Source organism: Rousettus aegyptiacus, unplaced genomic scaffold, assembly GCF_014176215.1.
Source record: "Rousettus aegyptiacus isolate mRouAeg1 unplaced genomic scaffold, mRouAeg1.p scaffold_m13_p_1, whole genome shotgun sequence".
NCBI lineage: Eukaryota > Metazoa > Chordata > Mammalia > Chiroptera > Pteropodidae > Rousettus > Rousettus aegyptiacus.
The window spans coordinates 52028468-52049346 of record NW_023416284.1 but is presented as its reverse complement, the minus strand read 5'-3'; the positions used below and the strand labels follow the sequence as shown (position 1 = coordinate 52049346).

Genomic DNA, 20879 nt, shown 5'->3' with positions numbered 1-20879 from the left:
GGACATAAGAATAAAAATAACCCTATTCCATAGGATTGTTAGAAGGATTAAAAAACAGCTCCTTTAGAGCTTTGTTTTATCTGATGACCTCCCCCAGAGAATCAAATGTAGTGAGCATCTAGAAAGTAATCAGTAATAGTGGATGAATAAATGACTAAATAAATAAATGAAAGAGAGAGGAGGAAAACAGAAAGAGGGAAGGAAAAAGGAGAAAAAAGAGAGGGAGGAAATGAATGAAGAAATGGTGAGAAGGAAGAAGGGAGGAAAGGGAGAAAAAGAGAAGGTAAGCAGGAGGAAGGAAGAGAGGAAGAAATGGAGGAAAAAATATATCCCACAGATATTTCAGGACACAGGTACCTTACATTGAGCTTTTGCTCTTAACACATAGGGTAGCGAAATCTTGAGGGTCATTTGTAAAAATTAGCACTACCTATACGCTTGTCATCTCATCTTTCTCAGACCTCATTAAGCATCTAGAATACCTTGGAAAAGCACCAAGTACCAAATCATGAAAAATTGGAGAAAAAATTCCCAAGGCAAAAGAACTGTTTTATATCTTCCCAAGCATCTGTTCCTTCAGACTGAAATATTTCATGTGAAACATACTTAATGTAAAACATATTTCATGTAATTCAAATAATTAACTGAAACAAATATTAAACAAGTGACAGTGAGTAGCAAATAACAAATCTCTTCTGATTTCATTGCCATTGTTCTAAACCTTCAAAAAGATATAAACATTCTTGTACTCAAATTGGCAGCAAAATTAAGAATGCATTACCAGTATTCTTAGAAAGAATTATTTAGAAGAAAATACTATTTGAGTTTGTTTTAATCATAGAAGAGCAAAACATGTGGCTAGCGTTGTTTGTTCTTTAATAAAAATAGCAAAAAAAGCGATTGAAATCAATTAAACCTTTTCATAGGAAGGAAACATCCAAAATGCAATGAAAACAGTCTATTTTAAGCAATCACACTTTTCATTTTTTCTTAAATGTATCAGACATAGAATTCACAGCTCCTAATTAATTCCCAGTACCCACATCGCCATTAATTTTTAATCAAAGCAGAGCTGCTGTGAGTGCTACTGCTATTTCACCAAGGTTAGTAGGGGACTGTTTCCAGGCTCAGAACCCTTATTTGTTCTGTATAAGAGACTGATTTCTAAAAGGGTGGCCAGATGCACCCTGTATTCCCAGCTAATTACCTACAGATGATGGGGACCAAACTCTGTGTTTTGACTCAAAAAAAAAAAAAAATTGAGTTTCACAGATAATTACACCTTTACGAAGGCTGGGGATTTCGGTTTTTATATCCTTGGCAGTGTTAGACTTAGGAGGTATATATTTAAAAATATTTCCTCTATATGGATAAAGGGAATTCTCCACAATCAATTTACCCTCCTTATGCTTATAAGTATGTTTACAGGAGATCCCCAGATAGCATGGTAACATTGAACCAGGGAGCAAATGTGATACAAGTTCACAAAACTTTTCTGACATAAAATCACCAGATGAGGAAATTATTTCAATGTGGGTTTAGGAAGGCCCCAGGCAAGCTATTCTTCAATTCAACATCAAACAACACGAGGCAAAACCGAAGGGCTAATACTCAATTTCAAACCAGGCAAGTATTCTAAGTAAAAACAAGTACTATCAACTTAACAGAAACCCCATTGCAAGGAAATTCATTTTCCTTCAGCTTAACACCTTTGTATGAAAGACATAACCTAGTTATTTAGATTTAAACAAAATTATTTTCCTTTTGGAAAATAATGTTGTGTTTATAAAATCTAATAACATATCTAATTAGAAAAGATTAAGTCTGGTTAACGCAATCAAATATAAATAAAAGCTGAACATATTTTATGAGATGTGTGTATACACACACACACACACACAGATACCTCTTAAAGATATATGTACTTTAAAATATTTGTAAACTATATAAAGACATACGTATATACCTTATATATCTTTATATACCTTAAAGATAGATCTCTTAAATATAATATTTTATATTTTAAATAAACATTTTAAACAGATTAAAATATTTTTAAACAGCTTGGCTTTTATACATACGCCAAGATATTTTTCTAGGATAAAAGTATTGTAGTTTTAGTGATAATTGCAATTTTTTATTACTTTTTATTTTCAAACTCATAAGATGAACATATGTTGTTTTTATAATTAAAAAGTTAAATATTTTTAGCCCTAAAATGTTAAGCTTATTAACTTGCCAAATTTGAAAGGTGCTATAAATAAAGGAATCTGGTTCCCAATAATCTACATAAGTAAAATTAATTTCCTCACTTAATCACACCTCCCACTATGAAACTCTCCATAATGTAGTAGTAAATATTCAATAAATGACTTATAAGTGCTTACACAATAGATACACCTTTCTAAAGTCTCCAGGAGCAGATCTAGCCAAGCAACTTCAGCCCAATAAACACAGCATGGTGAGATTTAATGTGGACCACTCCATGAAATTATGTGGTTCTAAATTAAGTTTAGAATTCAGTGCAACTTCAATATAACTGAAATTTCAAATAGCAGTGAATTAAAAGCCATGAAATTCAGGGTTTATTAAGCGAAATGCTTTATTAAGTGAAATGCCCAATTCTAACCCATCATTCTCAATACCCCCCAATACCATTAGCTCCCTACAATTTCAGATAGCTGGGGCACTACATCTGGATGTATAAGCCATTAGATATAGGAGCATTGAAAAATCTCCCAATTTAAAATATCATCTCTGCTGTCCTGCCAGGATGCCTGAATTTCCTACTATTTAAGACTCTTAGCCAAAACAGTAAAACCAAAAGGCAAAGAACTGGGATTTTTTAACAGTTGGGAACAAAGTCAGATGAATTACTACAATAAGTGAACAAAATTAACAAACATAGAGAAGAGGAAAAGGACGGTGCATGTGTCCAGGTGGATGGGGTAGTACCAAAGTGTAGAGAAAACTAGGGCACATCTGGAAAGACATGCTGTGGAAGACTCTAAAAGTAACTCTAAGATAACAGATTTTATTGTTAGATGATAACAATTCATTGAAGACTTCTGACCAGAAGATAACATGATCAAAGTGGTCTTTTAAGCAGAGGATGGATTGGAGCAGAAGAAACTAAAGGGAAGAACACTCAAAGATGCCAATTAGTGGGTCAAGCAAGAACAAAGGTGCAGGTGGAGGAAATGGAGAGGAAAGAAGCATAGGCTGAAGGTAAAGAAAGATTCAGATGTGACTTCAGGAAGCAAGAAGGTCAAGAAATGGTTTCGGTGAGAAAAGGGATACCTGAATCTGGTTTAAGCTATGTGGAAGGAGCTGGTGAAAAGGAAGAGACTGAACCAAAGTCCAGGGGAAGATAAAGATGGAGAAAAAATAAAAATAAATTACATTTTGTGAGTATTTACTATGTGTCAGACCAAGGCTAGAGTTGTACATAAATTTCAGCTCTCCAAAAGCAAAATCTGTATCTTTTTCATCTTGGCATTTCCAGAACTTCATTTAGTAGGCACTCAGTAGGTGTTTGTTGAATAAATGACACAAAGGAAGGAGGAAGGATTAGCATGAAATAAAAGGACACTTTCTCAAAAGCAGGAGTGCCAAAGGAATGGGGTAGTAAGCCCTGATGGCCCAACATAAGGAGAGTCAAGGTCATTTGTTTACACGAAGGACAATGATGTGGGTTGTGGGAGTGTTTTGATTAAGGCTCAAAGAATGGAAAAGGGTTTCAATAGCTTTTGTAAATAGTGAAATAAAGATTCTTCCAGACATGAATAAAAATGCCCAAATATCAATGAAGAACTAGCTCATGTTAGCATGACCCTGTAGGTCCCCATTTTCTTACTTCCGTTCCTTAAGCAAGGACTAAAAGTAGAGAAAGCAAGGTAGAGGTCATTCAGGTCTTTTGATCCTACACAATCCCTGGTGTATAACATCATCATGTATTTGCCACATTATTTTGAGTTATTTGTTTGCTGAATCTCTCCCAATACACATCTATCTTTTCAAAGATAAGACCTATGTCTTATGTATCTCCAGTCTCTAATAAAATACTCAGAACATCATTAGTGCTCAGTTAATATTGGTGAAACTGTGACCCACGGTCTGTACACTAGCCAGTGGGAACAGAAGTTCAGTTGTTTGTGAACTTCCAAGATCTTGAACTTCCAAGTTCTTGATCTTGCCGAACAACAGAATCTGGGGCAGCCATCAGAATATCAACTTGAAGTACATATTAGATAATGTATAAAAAGAAGACAGAATGAGGTGAGTAGATTGTAAGAACAGAAAAGGAAGTTGGATGCAAGGAACATAATGGTGGGGTAAAACCATCTAAAAATAATAACATCTAATTGATCATGTAACAAGAAGCCCAGAAGCAGGGCAATATCAGGGAATGAAGACCAGTCAGCCGGGCCCTTGCCCCTCGGGTCTGGATCTTGCTCCAATCCCCTTCACTGGCTTTTCCTCTTTGCTGCCTCACTCTTCCTATTTCCTTCCCCATGTTTCCTGGTATCATCTGTACCCAGTTCAGGCTTCAGTTTAGAGAAACCTAAAATAAAATTGTCAAGTAGTGACAAGACTAATGAAAAGAAGTAAAACAGAGGGATTTGGTGGAAAGGAAGAGAGCACACCATTTCCCCATGTCCCTGGAGAAAATCTGAGGTCTTAATGTCAGTAGGCTATGGTGAGAAAAAAAATAAAAGTCATGTGATCATATTTTATTCAGTCCATTTGGCCAATATATTGAATGCTTTTTCTGTGCCATATACTTTATTAAACTCTGGGAATACAATAGTGAGCAAAATTGATCATCTCTGTCTTTTTTGGAGTTTGTAATCCTGTCTGGAAGACAGTCATTCATGAAATAATCACACAAATAATAATGACACAAATATAAATATAACTGCCATGAAGGAGAGGTATGTGCTCTGCAGTTTAAAAGAGAAGGCATTGCAGTCTATGGCCGTGCTACCCAGAACAAGCCTGATCCCATCTGATCTCGGAAGCTAAACAGGGTCGAGCTTGGATGGGAGACCACCAAGGAAGATCGGATGCTGTAGGCCTAAAAAATAAAAATAAAATAAATAAATAAAATAAGGGATTGTAAGCTGACAAGGTCCTTGCTATCTGTGAAGTCAACCAAGAGTAGCTTTGCCTAAAAAAAATAAATAAATAAAGAGAAGGTATTGCAGAATGTGGTGGGACATGGGGCCCAAATTAACAGAAGACAAAGATGGCTTTAATTACCTAGCAAGGGGAAGAGTATTCACATAGGATAACCTACCTGCAGAGTACTGTCCAGTACATCAGACATGTACATGTCTAGGACATTAGACATATATTAAGAATAATAAATTATCATAAACCAGCCAGATCACATTTGTCTAGCTCTCTTATTTAAGTGCTAAGGAGTTTCCATCCCATACAGTTAGAAAACATTTCAATACATGAGGAATCTAGGATCTTCTAGATTAAAAGTAGGATTCGTCCTCACATGGCTGAGAAAACTGTCAGCATGCCTATGAGGGAGAAAAATGAAATTTTTATTTTGCTTTGTTTTTTCTGTATTATAAAATTTCAGACACGAAACTATAAAAATAATAGAGCGAAGACTCATATACTCATTATTCAACTTAAGTAAAATATTTCTAATGTAATTTAAAGTTTAAAGTACCACATGCCTCTCCCTCCCATCACATTCCCTTTCTTAATATCCAGAGGTAACAATTGTCCAAAATGTGAGCATCAGCACCATGAATTTTTTAATACTTATTATATAAATGTATGTATCCTTAAAGGTTAGTCTCATTTTAATATGTTTCTATGCTTTATATTAATACAATCATATTATACATATTCTTCTGACACTTGCATTTTTTGTTCGCTGTTATATATGTATATGATACACTTATGTTGAATGTATGTAGATCCTTTCTGTTAATTTTCACTGCTTTATGTATTCCAATATATTCATTCATTCTCCAGCTGATGAAACTTTAGCATGTTTTAATTTGAATCCTTCTATTTACAAGCATGGTCTGTTACTCCTCTTAAAATAATTTCTCCAAACTTGTTTCGAAATCATTTGATGGATTTTTGCATGATGTCACAGAATGAGCACTCAACTGCTATGTCAAAAATCTAGTACTGAAATTCTACATGCTTAATGTGTTACATATGTGTGAACAGTCTGAGTATAATGGGAATGGATCTGTGGAGTACATCTCTAAAATGGTTTTCTCTATGATATCTTCAAATATTTTTTTCTTTGCTACCATGCTACCATTGAAATTAGAATAGCATGCAAGTATGATTGCCCTGTAGACTCAGGAAAGGAAATGTTAGAAGTCTTTGTTTCTATCTGAATATAAAGGTATGTCAGAAAAGGTTATCATTATTTGAACTCATGACCTATCTTTCTTCTAAATGTACTTTACAACTATGTAATTGAATTTACCCTAAAAGTACTCCTGAGAAATAAAGGTGCATTTAACCCAATTTAATAAGTGACACTGAAATTTGTTGGATCACCCCAGATCACTCAGACTAACTTCCATTCTTGCTCAAAATGGCATGTCCTCAACTAAGTTGTCTCTTACAGGTTTCATCTTTGATAGAATAGTTAAAGTCCACATTATTTTATATTCTGGCACTAGAAACGCTATTTCAGCAACTGAATCAATCAAAGCTCCAAATCCCCTTGGACGGTTTTATCAGTTATGGTCCATTTGGCTGGCTGTAAAAGGAACGGAATGGTGTAACAATAGAGAAATGTATTATCTCATAAAGAAAGAAGTCTAGAGGCAGTTAGTTGATTCAGTGGCTTATTATTGCCATCAAAGACCCCGGTTCTTTCCAAATCTACTGTGCCTTTTTCAGTATCAGCATTATCCTCACGCTACTAGCAAAATAGCTGCAGCTGTTCCAGGCATCACATCTAGATATGACACATTGAGAGGAGAAATAGAGAAATATATCTTCTTATAACTCTCTTTCAGAAATCTTCCTCAGAATCCCCCTCTCCCTGCTCCACCCAGCAGACTTTGTATGTACATTCACTGGCCAGAGCTGCGTCACATGTTCATCACTGAACCGAATATTAGCAAAGGAAATGAGATAGATATTTCAGCCAATCAGGCCCACATCTGGAGCTGGGTCTGGGCTCTACAAACCCACATGACTTCATGGGATCTCTTGACACATGACTACATGGGGGAGAAGGAGATACTCAAACAAAATCAAGTTCTGATAGAAAGGGGGAAGAGGAAAGGATAAAGGGTAGGCACTCAACAGTGTCCATTAGAGTCAGTACTCTTCAATCTCATATTTATACACTGAGCATAGATTTCAAATACCAACAAAGTAAATTTCATCTCTGCTTTAGCCCTGTGAAAGATTTTTAAACTCTAGATCCGATCCCCAAAACACTACCCTATCTCAAGCTCCTAAATCCTTTTGACTTCTGAGCTGTGCTGTTACGGTCTGAATGTTTGTTTCTCTCCAAATCCATATGTTGAAAATATAATGTCCAATGTGATGCCTTTTGGAGGAGGGGGTCTTTGGGAGGTTGAAGGGGCCCAATAGAGCTCCCTAGCCCCCTTTCCCGTGTGAGGATGCAGTGAGAAGTTGCCATCTATGAACCAGAAAGAAGGTCCTTGTCAGACCCTACATCTGCTGCCACCTTGATCTTGGACCCCCAGACTCAAAAACTGTGAAAAATAAATGTTGGTTGTTTGTATAAACCACTCGATCTCTCATATTTTGTTATGGCAACCCAAATAGACTAAGACAATACTTTAATCAGAAAATGTAATCATCAGTATTTGGTTATTCACAGTCTAAAATAAAGATGAATGTAGGCCTGGATATTAGAGCTGATTAACACTAAGAATGAGTATTTAATGTACAGTTTAGCTGCAGTCTGATCTGGGGATTTAAGCACATTAAATCTAACGTTAAATGGCAGATTAATATTCAACATTTGCTTGAGGAACTCTCTAATGTTCGACGTAGATTTTAAAGCATATGGAATTACATTAAATTACTAGAAACACTTCCCTTCATTTCTCTCCCTCTTATCCCTGAAGTATGAACTGCTTAGTTTCCAGACCAACTTAGAAAAAAATAAATCAGACTTCGAGTAGGTATTTTAGATTAACTTGAACATTAGCTATCTTTTTTTGAGTGTCAGCTGTCTATTTGCTAAATGCCATAAATAGAACACTTCCAGACACTATGCAGGAGACTTTCCTGATCCAACACTTTGTGTATGCTTTTTTTTTTTTTCATATTCATGTTCTTTAAAATAAGTGGATTTTAAAATACTGCCAATATACCTGAAGATGCCAGTCTAATTTAAAGTCTGACTCAATTTGAGTGAGGCAACTGTTAAAAATAAGAAAGCATTCAGAAAATCTAATGATGAAGTTCTAGGCAGGTACACTGTAAAACCTTCTCAACCACTTCTAGTGCCCCATTTAGATGCCTGTGAACTATAAACTAGAACTAGGTCTTTAAATTATAAGGAACCTTGAAAATTGCAAACATTTTCCAATAAAGGAAACTTCTGATGCTCATGTGAGTTTTACACCAATTTCTTCTAACCCTGTGATAAGCTTCTGTGAGCCTCAGCTATAGGCAGCACGCTATTACACCCTTTTCCAAGTTTTATGAATTCTTCAAAATTTATTTGAAAATACACATGGTCTCCTCACACTGCTTTAGGATCAGATCAAAGACAGTTGTACTTTCGCCTTTTAATAACTTAAACAAATATATTTCTTTTAAATAAAAGTTTACTCTCTTTAAGAATTCAAAAGTATTTTTGATATGTGTAGGAAGAAATATCTCTGGACTTCAAAAAAAGGAAGCCTATAGATTTCATCAACAAACATGACAACTGGATGCTTGAAAGCTGTTAGTTTGCTTTTTTGAATATTTGGAGAAGAGATGGCTGGCTGGGGAAAGCAAAGTAAAGTTACTAAATTAGGCTACAGATTAAAGGAGAACATCAGTGACCCCAATGCCTGGAATGCGATCAAAAGCCCTTTTACTGGTTAATTCCTATGATTCCTTTTGTATTCAACCATTGTTTCTTAATTTTTCTCCCATTACACACCTTTCCAAAACTAAATCCTGTGCTGTCAATAGCAGACAGTGGAAAGAGAAAGTCTAGGGGACTTTCATGACAGTCACCCATGGAGGAGAAAACCTGGCATACAAGGCATTTAAGGAGGTGAGAGAAATCACAAGGCAAAGAGAGGGGTTGCTTAGAATCTGAAATCTGGAACCTCTTGTCGCTCTCTTGTTTCCACGGCTACCATTCATTCTTTTATTTTCTATTATTTTTTCCCATCCTTTTTTCTCCTCTTCTTTTCCTTTCCTCAGTCTCTGAAACAGAGAAAAAACACTTAAAATGAAAAACCACATCATATAGTTAAAAGTTGATAAGTGTATCTATAACAGTGTTTGTAGTCTGTTCTCCCAGCCCCCACAAGCACTTCTCTCGAGTCCTGAGAAAAGCCCTTTATGCAAAGCAGCTTTCTCCCTTCCTGCTCCCCATCCCCACCCCCATCCCCATCCGCCAACTCCCAGGAAGGATAAGAGCTGCCTATGGATTATTAGATTTTGTATGTAAAGGTCAGAGTACTTGTTAGAAATAACTGAAAAAAAAAAAAAGTACAGGATTTAAAAAGACATGGAAAGGGAGGAAGGCCACAGAAGTCAAGAGCCCTACCTGGTTCGACTTGGCAGTCAGTTTGAGGTTGAAAGTTCAGTGCAACAGGTGAAGTGGGAGTTTGCGGGCAGGGAAAATATACAAGCTCTGAGGGCACTGCAATTTTGTTCACTGTAGAAGTATATCTGACACATAGGAGACATTTAGTAAATATTAATGAATTAAAAACAAGAGGAATGATGAAAAATATAAGTATATAAGTTATTTAAAAATTAGACCTCTTTGTATATTTTCTAAGAGTCTCCAGGAAAGGTTTGAATTGCTTTTAATTACTTTTGTTTGATGGATTGGAGGTCTTCCTCTGAAACTCCTCACCCTGGGTTTTATTTCAGTTATATACACATGTTGTTATCCACAATGTCCTGACATTGACATCATTAAAGTCAGAGGCGAGCTGGGGTTAGAAATGTGTTTGTGACTGTTGTGGATAAACATCTCAATGACAGGATAAATTTGCTTTTTACATGTTAAGATATCTTCCCAAGAAGACCACAGAATTCTTGCAACTTTAACACTATTTTAGAGGAGTAATAGTGCCAAATGCTTTCTTTCACAAGTGAGCAGTGGGATGAAGATAAAAATGGCTGAAATGTATTTAAACTTTCAAGAACAGTGGTTGAACATCTGCTGGGTGCCAGGCATCATGCTAGGTGCAACACGGCATAAGGAAATGTGGTTAGAGCATAAGAAAATCAGAATTTATAATTTAAATTAGGGGCATGGTAAATGCATTTCTATTCTTATGAAAATGTTATGTTGAAAATTATATGAGATTCTCTTATAGATTTAGGGACAAGGTGGCTGGAGCATTTTATTTGTAACTGCACTGATGTCTCCCAGTATGGAGGTCATGCAACCCTCCTTCTAGAAATGCCATCTCCTTCTTGGAAACTTTTCTCGCTCTGATGCCACACATGTGGAGGATCTAATAAGAGCTGCATGTGCTAGGACTCTATTCTTTTGCCACAGTTGATGAGTCTAAAACTGAACATGTAATCCATACCAGGCAGAGATGCTGCTGGAAGCTTTATTTCCCACAACATAGACAGAGTTAGTATTAAAACGAATTTTATGGTGAGAATATTTAAGTTTTACTTCTTTGGCAAACATAAGTTATACAGTGTTGCCAACTATAGTCATCATGTTATACATTATATGCTCAGACCTTATTCATCTTATAACTGGAAGTTTGTAGCCTTTTACCAGCCTACTTTCTGTTTCTATGAGTTTGGCTTTTCCTTCCTTCCTTCCTTCCTTCCTTCCTTCCTTCCTTCCTTCCTTCCTTCCTTCCTTCCTTCCTCCCTCCCTCCCTCCCTCCCTCCCTCCCTCCTTCCTTCCTTCCTTTCTTTCTTTCTTTTTCTTTTAAATTCCTCATATAAGTGATACCATATAGTATTTGTCTTTCTGTTTTGCTAATTTCACATAGCATAATGCCCTCCATGTTCATCGATGTTATTGCAAATGAGAAGATTTCCTCTTTTTTTAAGGCTGAATAATATTCCATTACATACACTTAAGTTGTTTTTACACCTTAGCTATTGTGAACAATGCTGCAATGAACATGAGGTGCAGCTATCTCAAGATAATGGTTTTATTTCCTTTGGGTATACACTCAGGAATGCAACAGCCAAATCGCATGGTAGTTTTATTTTTTATTTCTTGAGGAAACACCATATTCTTTTCCATAGTGATGATACCAGTTTACATTCCCACCAACAGTGTACAAGAGTTCCCTTTTCACCACATCCTTGCCAGCATGCTATCTGGTGTGCAAAGAGAAAAAGCAGGAGATGGAGAGAAAGAGAATCTTGGCAGAGCAAGAGTCTCCGGCTCCAGTGCACCTGAGCTCAGATGCCACCACTGTTTTCTCCTGTAGACAACTGAACCAGTAGATTTCCATTCTAGACTAAATTGGCTTGAATGGCCTTTTTCTTTGTCATAGCAACCAAAATATTTCTAACTAATATATTGAATGAATCAAAAATGGTTTAATAAATAAGCAAGAACCTTAGCTAAATCAAAAAAAAAAAAATTATGAATCTTACCAAAATAGGCTTTAGAAATCAAAGACTGGTTAAAATCTCAAGTTTACCACTCACTGGTTTAGTAACCTTAGGTTACTGCCTTTATAGTGGCTTCAACACCACGTGCAAAAATAAAGAAAGATATATACACTGTGAAGTCATTCTGAGGATCAAATAAAACAATGTACCTTATTTTTATTTTTTTTATTTTAAAAGTTATTTATTTATTTATGTATTTATTTTTAACATTTTATTTTTTTATTTTATTTTACCCCCTCCCCTCTTCTCCCTCCCCTCTGGTAACCACTAGTCCCTTAGTCCATTGGAAAAACAATGTACATTAAACACTATAAGTGTAGCCACTCCATGTGAAGAACCAGAATTAGAGAAACCAAAAGTTACACATATATTGGTGCTATCCTGAAAGGATGCAGTTTAGGATGATTAAGGGAGTTTAAAGGCATTCCTCAGGCAGATGAGGAGAGAAGTAGTATGTCTGTGTTAAGTGAGCTCGCAGAAATTACTAAGAGCAAAGTCAGCATAACTTTTTCGTCACGAGATACTGTAGATGAAAGACCTTATAGAGCACATAGATTACCTCTGTGTAGAGTTCATGAGAAATTATTCGGTGACATGACAAAGAAAGGAAAGAAATAACACTTCTAGAGATTATTAACCCTTCTATGAAAATTCCTGGGCTTCTCCCGTGGTCTCAGCATATGAACTGGACACTGTGATTAGACTCTGTGTAGACTGCCAATGACTACACAGTCAACGACCAGAGAAGTTGCACCATTAGATCACTGGGGAACTTTAAAAATAATTTTAACTACTGATTTATGCAAAGGGTTCTGGCAAATTATATTCGATGAAGAATCTGGTGCTAAAATTGCATTTGTAATTTCTGGCTGTGATGATCTATTTTTCAAAATTTGGCAAGTGGTTCAGCCATTTGCAGTAGCTATAGAGGCAATATCACAATGTGTACCCAAAGCGTAAAAAATCATCCGGGAAGTCTTAAATTACTGACAATTGAAAACTGTAAGACTGATCTTAAATGAAACCTTAAAATGCCAACTTTTAACTGCCAGAAGTCAATTATTCCACAGAAGATAGAAAATGAGCAAGTAGACCTTTCTCCCACCACTCATTACCCCTGAAGCCTACACTGTGAAACAAAAAGACACTTTCAAACATTGGGAAGCATCTCCAACCAAAATGTAGCAGTCATCTTTTGTGTAACACTTTCCCTGAGACTTCATGACTGTTCTCACCTATCAGGCATGAAATCATTTCCCGCGTGGGGCTCCTGCTTTCAACACCTACTAATATGGCCCTTACATTGCATCAAAACCACTAAAGTAAGTGTTTATTTTTCACTCATGACTTCAGGTGAAATCCTAGGCCTTATTTGTTCTCATTCCTTAAGGCCTAGGACTCAATAAACAATGGTTGAATATTGGATTTTCCTCCTACAGGAAGGATACCTATCCCTGCTGAGAAGCTGAGTGTTGAGCCCAGAGGAATTTTGAAAGAGATCCGCTTTCATGAGGGCCTTCAGAGAGGTATCTTTGTCCTTATATATGTCCCTATTGAAGATACCCAGTAAGAAAACACTGAAGGTTTTAAGATAATTGAGCCCCTCCAGCTATATAAAAGCTAAATTACCTAATTAAAAAAAAATAGTTGACCAGTTGAGGCAATAGCCATGGAAGATGGCCCAGGGTGAGGAAAAGATGGCTTTGCTGAGAGGCAAAGTGAAATGTGCCTCTCCAAGGATGTTGGTTACTGAGGTGGGGCAGGGCCACAGATTACCTCAAATGTGGATAATGCAGTAAGACAGTTACCTGATTTAATTTAGCACAGGAAATGAGAATTGTTTATCCAAATCCCAGAGTGTTAAGACATTTTTGCAAAATTGAAATTTCTAGATTGCTCTTGAAGTTTCCAGATGTTGTTTCATTATCCTTCAGAGTGTCAAGTACTCCATCAGATAAAGGTTTGAGGTCAGATTTTCTTTTAAGGACACAGTAAGATAAAATATACTCTAATCTACATTTGAAGAAAAAAGTTAACAAAAGAAAAAGGTTTGCCTTCTATTCAGAAAAACTGTTCAGCAATCACAAAAGCTTTGATAAAATCAGGATTATCAGAACAGTGATTCCTAGAGAAACATCAGAATGATCTGAGCCTTACTCCATACCTCCGGAATCAGAATCTCACTTTGACAGCAGAGGCAGTGGGGCCTTGGGTATGAAACCACTGCTCTAGATTAACACTGTACTTGTTTCCTGTTCAGAAAATGTGCAAAAGAAAACAATAGAAATCTTAAGAAAAAGGCTCAAAAAGCTGACCTCTGTAAGTTTAGGGAACAATTCTCTAACTTTGGCATCATTTTTTGCCCTACTAATGTATATTTCCAGGACCAGCCCAGCCTCAAAAGTGCATTTTAACAAACCTCCAACACGATCCTGGTCTTAGGCCACCATTTTACAAACTTTTCTCATAGACTCATTTTAAAAATGGCTATCACCTTGACTGGCTCAACTATTTTTTTTAAGTTAAAAGTCTTGTCAAGCAAAATACTTAGAAGAAAATGGGAGTTGAAGCAATAATATTGAATATATGTAGTATGGTTTCATGTGCTACCTGTTGATTTACTGATGATGACGAGAAATAAGTCATTCTAGTTAGTCAAATTATCTGTCGGCTATTAGCCTCTGTTCCAGAGTTGTATAACCCATGGTCAAAGCACTCCTTTTGGCCAGTGAGCTTGTTCCAGGATAAAAGATTAGATTTGTGCTGTGACAGCAAAACTTTTGTGAACAATAAGCAGTGCCATTTTCTCACTGACATCCTTCTATTAAGTAATATAGGTAATTTAATTTGTACGGATATACATTCTTTCCAAGGGACTTAAATATTTTAAATTTCTATTTTTAAAGTGGCCCATAAATATTTACTATATCCGAAATTGGTCTTCAGGCCAAAAGATTGCTCTGCTCTGGTGAATCTGTGCTAGGCATTGGACATCAAAAGGTTAATGAAGCACAATAACTGAGTGCTTACAATATTGGAAGGCACCGTAGAAGGTTTTACCCATATATCATCTCATTAACCTTCATACTAACCAATGAGTAAAATAATAATATCCCTATTTATCGTAGAAGAAAAGTGAAACTTATAGACATTAGGAAACTCGACTATAGTCATTTGGCCAGTAAATGCCAGAATCAAGATTTGTATTTAGATCTGTCAGAATCCAGACGCATGTATCTCAACAACTAAAGGTACATACAGGTCTGGCTAGTTCTCCTAAATCGACTAATGATAGGGAAAACAGTCATATTTTATTGTGTGGTTAAGTTTGAATTAGGGAACAGGAAAGTTGCTGCTCTCTTTCTGCCCTGAGAGAGAGAATTAAAGAGCAGTTTTCTTCTATCTGGTTTCAATCTGTGATAGTCATGATGCTTAGTGGGCAGCAGGTAAGAAGGATTTTCAAAGTCCAGGCTTCAGCCTGAGCGTCATCTCCTGTGAGCCCTTCCAGAGAGCGTCACATGCTTGTCTAATAGACAAGCTCACACAGAAGTAAAGGGGATCCTTACTTAATTCGTAGTATATTGAATCAACTAGTTTTCTGTAATAACTATTAGGAAAGAATACCAAATTATTGTGGGGTAATATGGAACTTACAGTTTGAGAAGTAGACATTTGTGAAATTCTCAAAGGCAGCCATTGCAAGGCCCTTAAACCCATGTCATTTCCTGGCACAGCAGTAAATTTTAGACCGTGAAATCCTAGAGGACTGGTTAGTTATAAACACAAAATGCTAACTGGAAATTACTTCTCTGGCAACCTCAACTACCAGAATATAGCCATAAACTAGAAAACAAAGACAAAAGACTTCCAAAAAGACAAAAGAAAGGCTCTTACTTAGATCTTACTGACTCCAATTTTACAAACAATTTTAAAACAGTTGGCAATTTTAATACAATCACAAGTGGAGCAGATGCTAGTGGCAAGCACATTCATTGTCCCAATAGCTGCTGATAACCTGGCAGAGTAAATTAACTTTTCATCTTTTTTTAAAAATCGAAAAATTGAAAGTTACCACATGGCAAGGGTTAAAGAGGGTAAGGGTTCAAAGCCCTGTACACCTTGTGGTCATCATTGGACTACAGCCTATGTGTTTCTGTTGTATTATTAATGGACACATTAGTCATGAGTCTACAAGAAAATTGTTCAATAATATTCCACCTACTGTTTTAAAGGCAGAGCAGGATGAAGATATAATCATTTGAGAAAGAGGCAAGGGTAGAAGGGAGATTTTTCATTTTATCTTTTAATCTTTAACCATATTGCATTAGTCCGTTCAGGTTGCCATACGAAATACTACAGACGGGACGGCTTAAACAAAAGAAATTTGTTTTCACATAGTTCTGGAGGCTGGAAGTCCATGATCAAGGTGCCAATAGGATTGGTTTCTGGTGAGAACTCTCTTCCTGTCTTGCAGATGCCTGCCTTCTAGCTGTGTGCATACATTTATGGTACATTTATGATATCTCTTCCTCTTCTTACAAGGATATCAGTGCTATCAGATTAGGGCTCCAGCCTTATTTAACCTAATTTAAACTTAACTGTCTCTTTTAGTCACATTGGAGGTTAGAGCTTCAACATATAGATTTGGTGGTGGTGGTGGTGGTGGTGGTGGTGGTGGGGACATAATTCAGTCCATTATACATGTGAATAAAATATTTATTAAAAAATACAATAAAATAAGTTTTAAAATAAAAAGCAAATATTACTTTGCTGTCTCTCCTTCCTCAATTAAAAGCTACTATGTGCTAAATACTCTGGAAGAAGATGAATCACAACAGAAGACACTCATAGTACAGTAGAAAAAAGGACAACCAAATGTTTTGATATTTAATTTAATTTCCTGGGAAAGAACATTCATTTTCTAATGATGTTTCTAAGATTTTACTATACATAACAATATTAGATACTCTCCTCACTTTCCATTCTTGTTCTCTTTTCCTCCTCTTTTTTCCTCTTTCAATTCTTCCTCTCCTCTTATTGCTTGCTTATATTTTCAGTGACTTTTCTGTGAAATCATTCATTTGGTTGTCACTAATTAGAGTTAGAGTTAGTCAGAAGTAGCCTGGAGACTACTGAAAGTTTTAATTCAGTATGGCTTATTTAAGAGAATTTGGGGTTCAATAAAAAATTCTTCATTTCCCTTACTCTCTTGTTTAAGGTGGAGAGTGGCAAGGACTTGCTGGTTTCCACTTGAGACTTGTTTTCATTCCTTTTCCTTTTCTATCATTATCATCATCATCATCGTCATCGTCATCGTCGTCGTCGTCATTATTTTGCATAGTTGGCTAAATCTTCAGCCCTCTGTTTTACCCACGTAAACGTATCCAATAAGGTATAATTTTGTACATGCATTATTTTAGAAAAAGACTGGAGAGATGTCAATCTGGTTTTACTCTGTCATAAAGATAAAAGAAAGAAATTAAGGCAAGTGGTGAGCACTCTGATGCCAGTAGTCGTGTTCCTGATTACAAAATCTATCTCTCATTCTAATGAGATTCTAATTCTTTGGTAGTTGTGGGCAGTTGTTGAACAGGCCTGGCCATCTCAAGGAAATATTTAAAAGGAATAATTTTCATTGTTGATTTGTAAGTTACGATTCCTGCTTTAAATTTGTTTTGCCAGACATTTAAAGTATGCGAGGGAGGGTGTAATCTCTGTTCTGCTACAAGAAGCCTGCCTGCACACAAGACAACCTGGAATAGGTAATAAATATCCTACAATTTGCTGAAAGTACTGAAGCACAGCTTTATATCAGGTTTTTCTTATTCTTCTTTATACCTCCTGACATTTCTCATATCTTGATTCAACAGCAGTAGGCCTGTAGCTCAGCTGCCTATTTACACTTTAATACAAGACAGAAAACATTTTACTGGTATAGATAACTTTCTAGAAAGTTAGTTTCCTATTTAGTGTGGAAATTTCAAGATATGCCCGCTTAAAATCGTCTGTTTAGCAGTCACAATGGAAATTGCAGTTACCAAGAGAGAAGACAAGATTGAAATGGGGGGGGGGGGGCAAATGCCATCCAAATGGCCTTTGAAGTAAATTTTGTAATCAGGACATTGACATGAATAGCCATTAAAATTGACTTGAGCAAGTCCCAGGCCAGTGACCAGCTGCAGAATGAGTACACCTCCATGCTGACCTGCCCACCCTTCCTATCCTAATAACAGCCCTCGCAGGTAGATTTTCAATGTCGAAATGTCCTGTGCCAATGGGGAGTTCACTGGGATTGAAAGAGTCACAAACTGACCTATTCCCCATCTGCATTCTGGCCTCATAATGTTTCTAATCTCCTTAAATTCCTGGCTATCTTGCAGAAAGATAAGCTCACCTTTTAAAATAGCCCAATAAACACAATATTCCTGAGCGCTTAACTTTAGTGTTGTGAAAAATTTTGTGATTTGAAGGCTATTTCAACCAGAGATGCTTATCTTGCAAAATTCCCATGGTTCTAACACACACACTTTGCTGGATACGTAAAGTTCACTGCAGCGGGGGCAGCTGTCCGTGTCAACACCGAAATGCTTATTTTGCTGCTTTACTATTGCAAGGATAGTGCATGTCTCATCTTACTAGATGGCGAGGAAGGCAGGTGGCATCTTAGGATTGCAGAGCTAAGAGGTCATCTATCTAGTGATTTCAAATCACAGCTTTTCAGCTGGTTCCAGTCTGGCTGCAAAGAGCTTGTTCAAAACACAATATTGTAGGTCCTGCTCCTGGGAACCCCTGAGGTGGGCCTGAGGAACTTGGAGTTTTTAGGCTCCTTAGGTGATTAGGATACGCAGTCAGGAAAGGGAACCATGTTGTAAATTCAATGCCTCATCCAAGAGAAATAATTCCATTTATTCTTCTAAATCTTGCCCTAAAAATTCATGAGCTTATGGGCAAAAGAGAACTAGTGATCACTGAAAACACGTGCGACTTGATAAGCAGGGTGTTACCAAAGAAAATAACAACGGAAGAAACACCAGCATGGCTTTAAAAATGTTAAATCCTCAAAAAAGTATATAGTAGAGTAAAATATAAGACCTAATCCTTTAAAAAAGATGCGAAGTAGGTTTGATGGGAAAAAATCACAAATGATCCAACGCAAGGTCTATGTCACATGGACGACATTCCGCTAGTAGCCAACTGAGTATGAGGTAAGTCACTTTTAGAAACATGTGTCATAGAGGGATAGACAATCTTCTGGACAACATTTTTATTTTTAAAATGTTGCTCCATTGGGGCGTGAACTCAGGACCTTCTGCGTGTAAAGCAGACATGCTAACGGCTACACTATGGAACCACATCCTAGGCAACATTTCTACCAAGTGTTTATTCTGCTTTTACTTGAACACTTCTGCCTATGGTGATATACTCCATTTTGGGAGAGGTCTAAAATGAAAGGCACTTTTGTATATTGAACTAAAATTTGTCTTTCTGTAGTGCCCACTCATTTACCCAAGTCTAATTTTCTTCCATATAACAGAACTTTTTAGGTATTTGGAAATGGTGACCTTAATTCTTCTACATCTTCTCTTTACCAGGCTGAGTATCCGCCAGCTTTTCACATATTCCTCATACGGCATTGCTGAGAGTTCTCTGACCACTCAGGCTACCTCCTTTAAAGTGCTCAGAGACCCAAGGTCTAGCATTAACCATAATACACCCAATTTGGCTGATCGATATAGACATGAGTGAGACTATTGGCTCATTTGAGCTAGACACTGTATTTCTACGGATGTAGAGCAAGCTGAATAAGCTTTTGGTGGTCACATCACATCATTGGCTCCTGTTGTACCTGGAGTCATCTATGCCCTTCCATAGAGAGTACCCTTTAACCCTCAGGGCGCACCTTTACCCTTGGCCGCAGAAACCTTACACGAGGCCTCTGTGGCTGCCTCATCGTGGGCTGAGGTAGTTTTGCCAGGCCTCACCTTTCCAGGTCCCTCTTTCCATCTCCCTAGGCAGCAGCTATTTTGATTCTGGATTCTCCCTTGAAAATTATTCTTATCACAATCGATCTTAGACAAGTTATCTCATTTTGGACAGACATGCCCCTAGAAATATCCACATCTTACTCACATCCAGGAAGGATCATCATGTCCCTGCACTGAACCTTGGTCTCCAGGTTACTTTCTGCCAGGCCTTAGGGGTCCCACTATGTCCACAAAAGGAACATGGATAACTGCAAAACCCTAAGCATGTGTGCAGCATGAACTTCTGTTAAATCATGTCTCCCCAGGTGCATTTATGGAGGTGGTTTTGGCATATAAATGTAGCTTAATACATTTATCCCTATAAAACATTATGCTGTTAGATTTGTCTATCATGTTCTGGTCCCTGTGGTTCTGCATCATTATCCGACATATTCATTACACTCTCTAATCTGTATCATCTGCCATTATGATTTACATGGCAGCAATAGTCTTTTCCAAGGCATTAATAAAATTGTTGAAGAGCGAAAACCAATGATAAAAATCCTGTGGATATGTCCCTAGAAACCTTTATCTATGTGACATTGATCCATTAAACCATGCTCTTTGGGTATTGTGCTTTAATAAGTTATGAACCTTTACACAGTGGCCTCAAAAATAAACTTACAATTAAATAAATTATATTAAAAACAAAGGCCATGGAAAAACAAGGAAATCCTGAGAAACTATCACAGACGAGAGGATTCTATAGAAACACGACAAGTAAATGCAACACAGTATACAGGAGCAGCTACTTGAACAGAAAAAGGACATTAGTGGAAAAACTGGTGAAATCCAAATAAAGACTGAAAGTTACTTAACAGTATTATATCAATGTTCATTTCTTAGTTTTGATAAATGTACCATGGTTATGTGACATGTTAACTTTAGGAAAAGCTGGGTGAAGAATATATGGGAACTTTACTATCTTGCAACTCTTCTGTACATCTAAAATTATTTCAAAATAAAAAGTTTTAAAAGTTTAGAATGTAAGTTTTTTTTGGAAAAGGCAATAAATAATCAAAACTTATCACTTTCAAATTT

At 36.7% G+C, this 20879-nt stretch overlaps 1 protein-coding gene across 7 annotated transcripts in view; it reads right to left on the bottom strand.

Annotated features, from left to right (window-relative positions):
* Positions 1–8288: 8288 nt before the first annotated feature.
* Positions 8289–20879, bottom strand: part of MSH4 (mutS homolog 4) — a 191634-nt gene continuing 179043 nt past the window's right edge. For 6 of the 7 annotated variants that reach the window (XR_001594978.2, XR_004955332.1, XR_004955335.1 and 3 more), the window contains 2 exons: positions 9752–9876; positions 8289–9405 (listed from right to left, as the gene is read on the bottom strand). The gene's annotated coding sequence lies outside the window, so the exon portion shown is untranslated. Of the gene's footprint in view, positions 9406–9751; positions 9877–12092; positions 17269–20879 lie in introns of those variants that run through there. The other variant, XR_004955333.1, reaches the window with a different exon arrangement.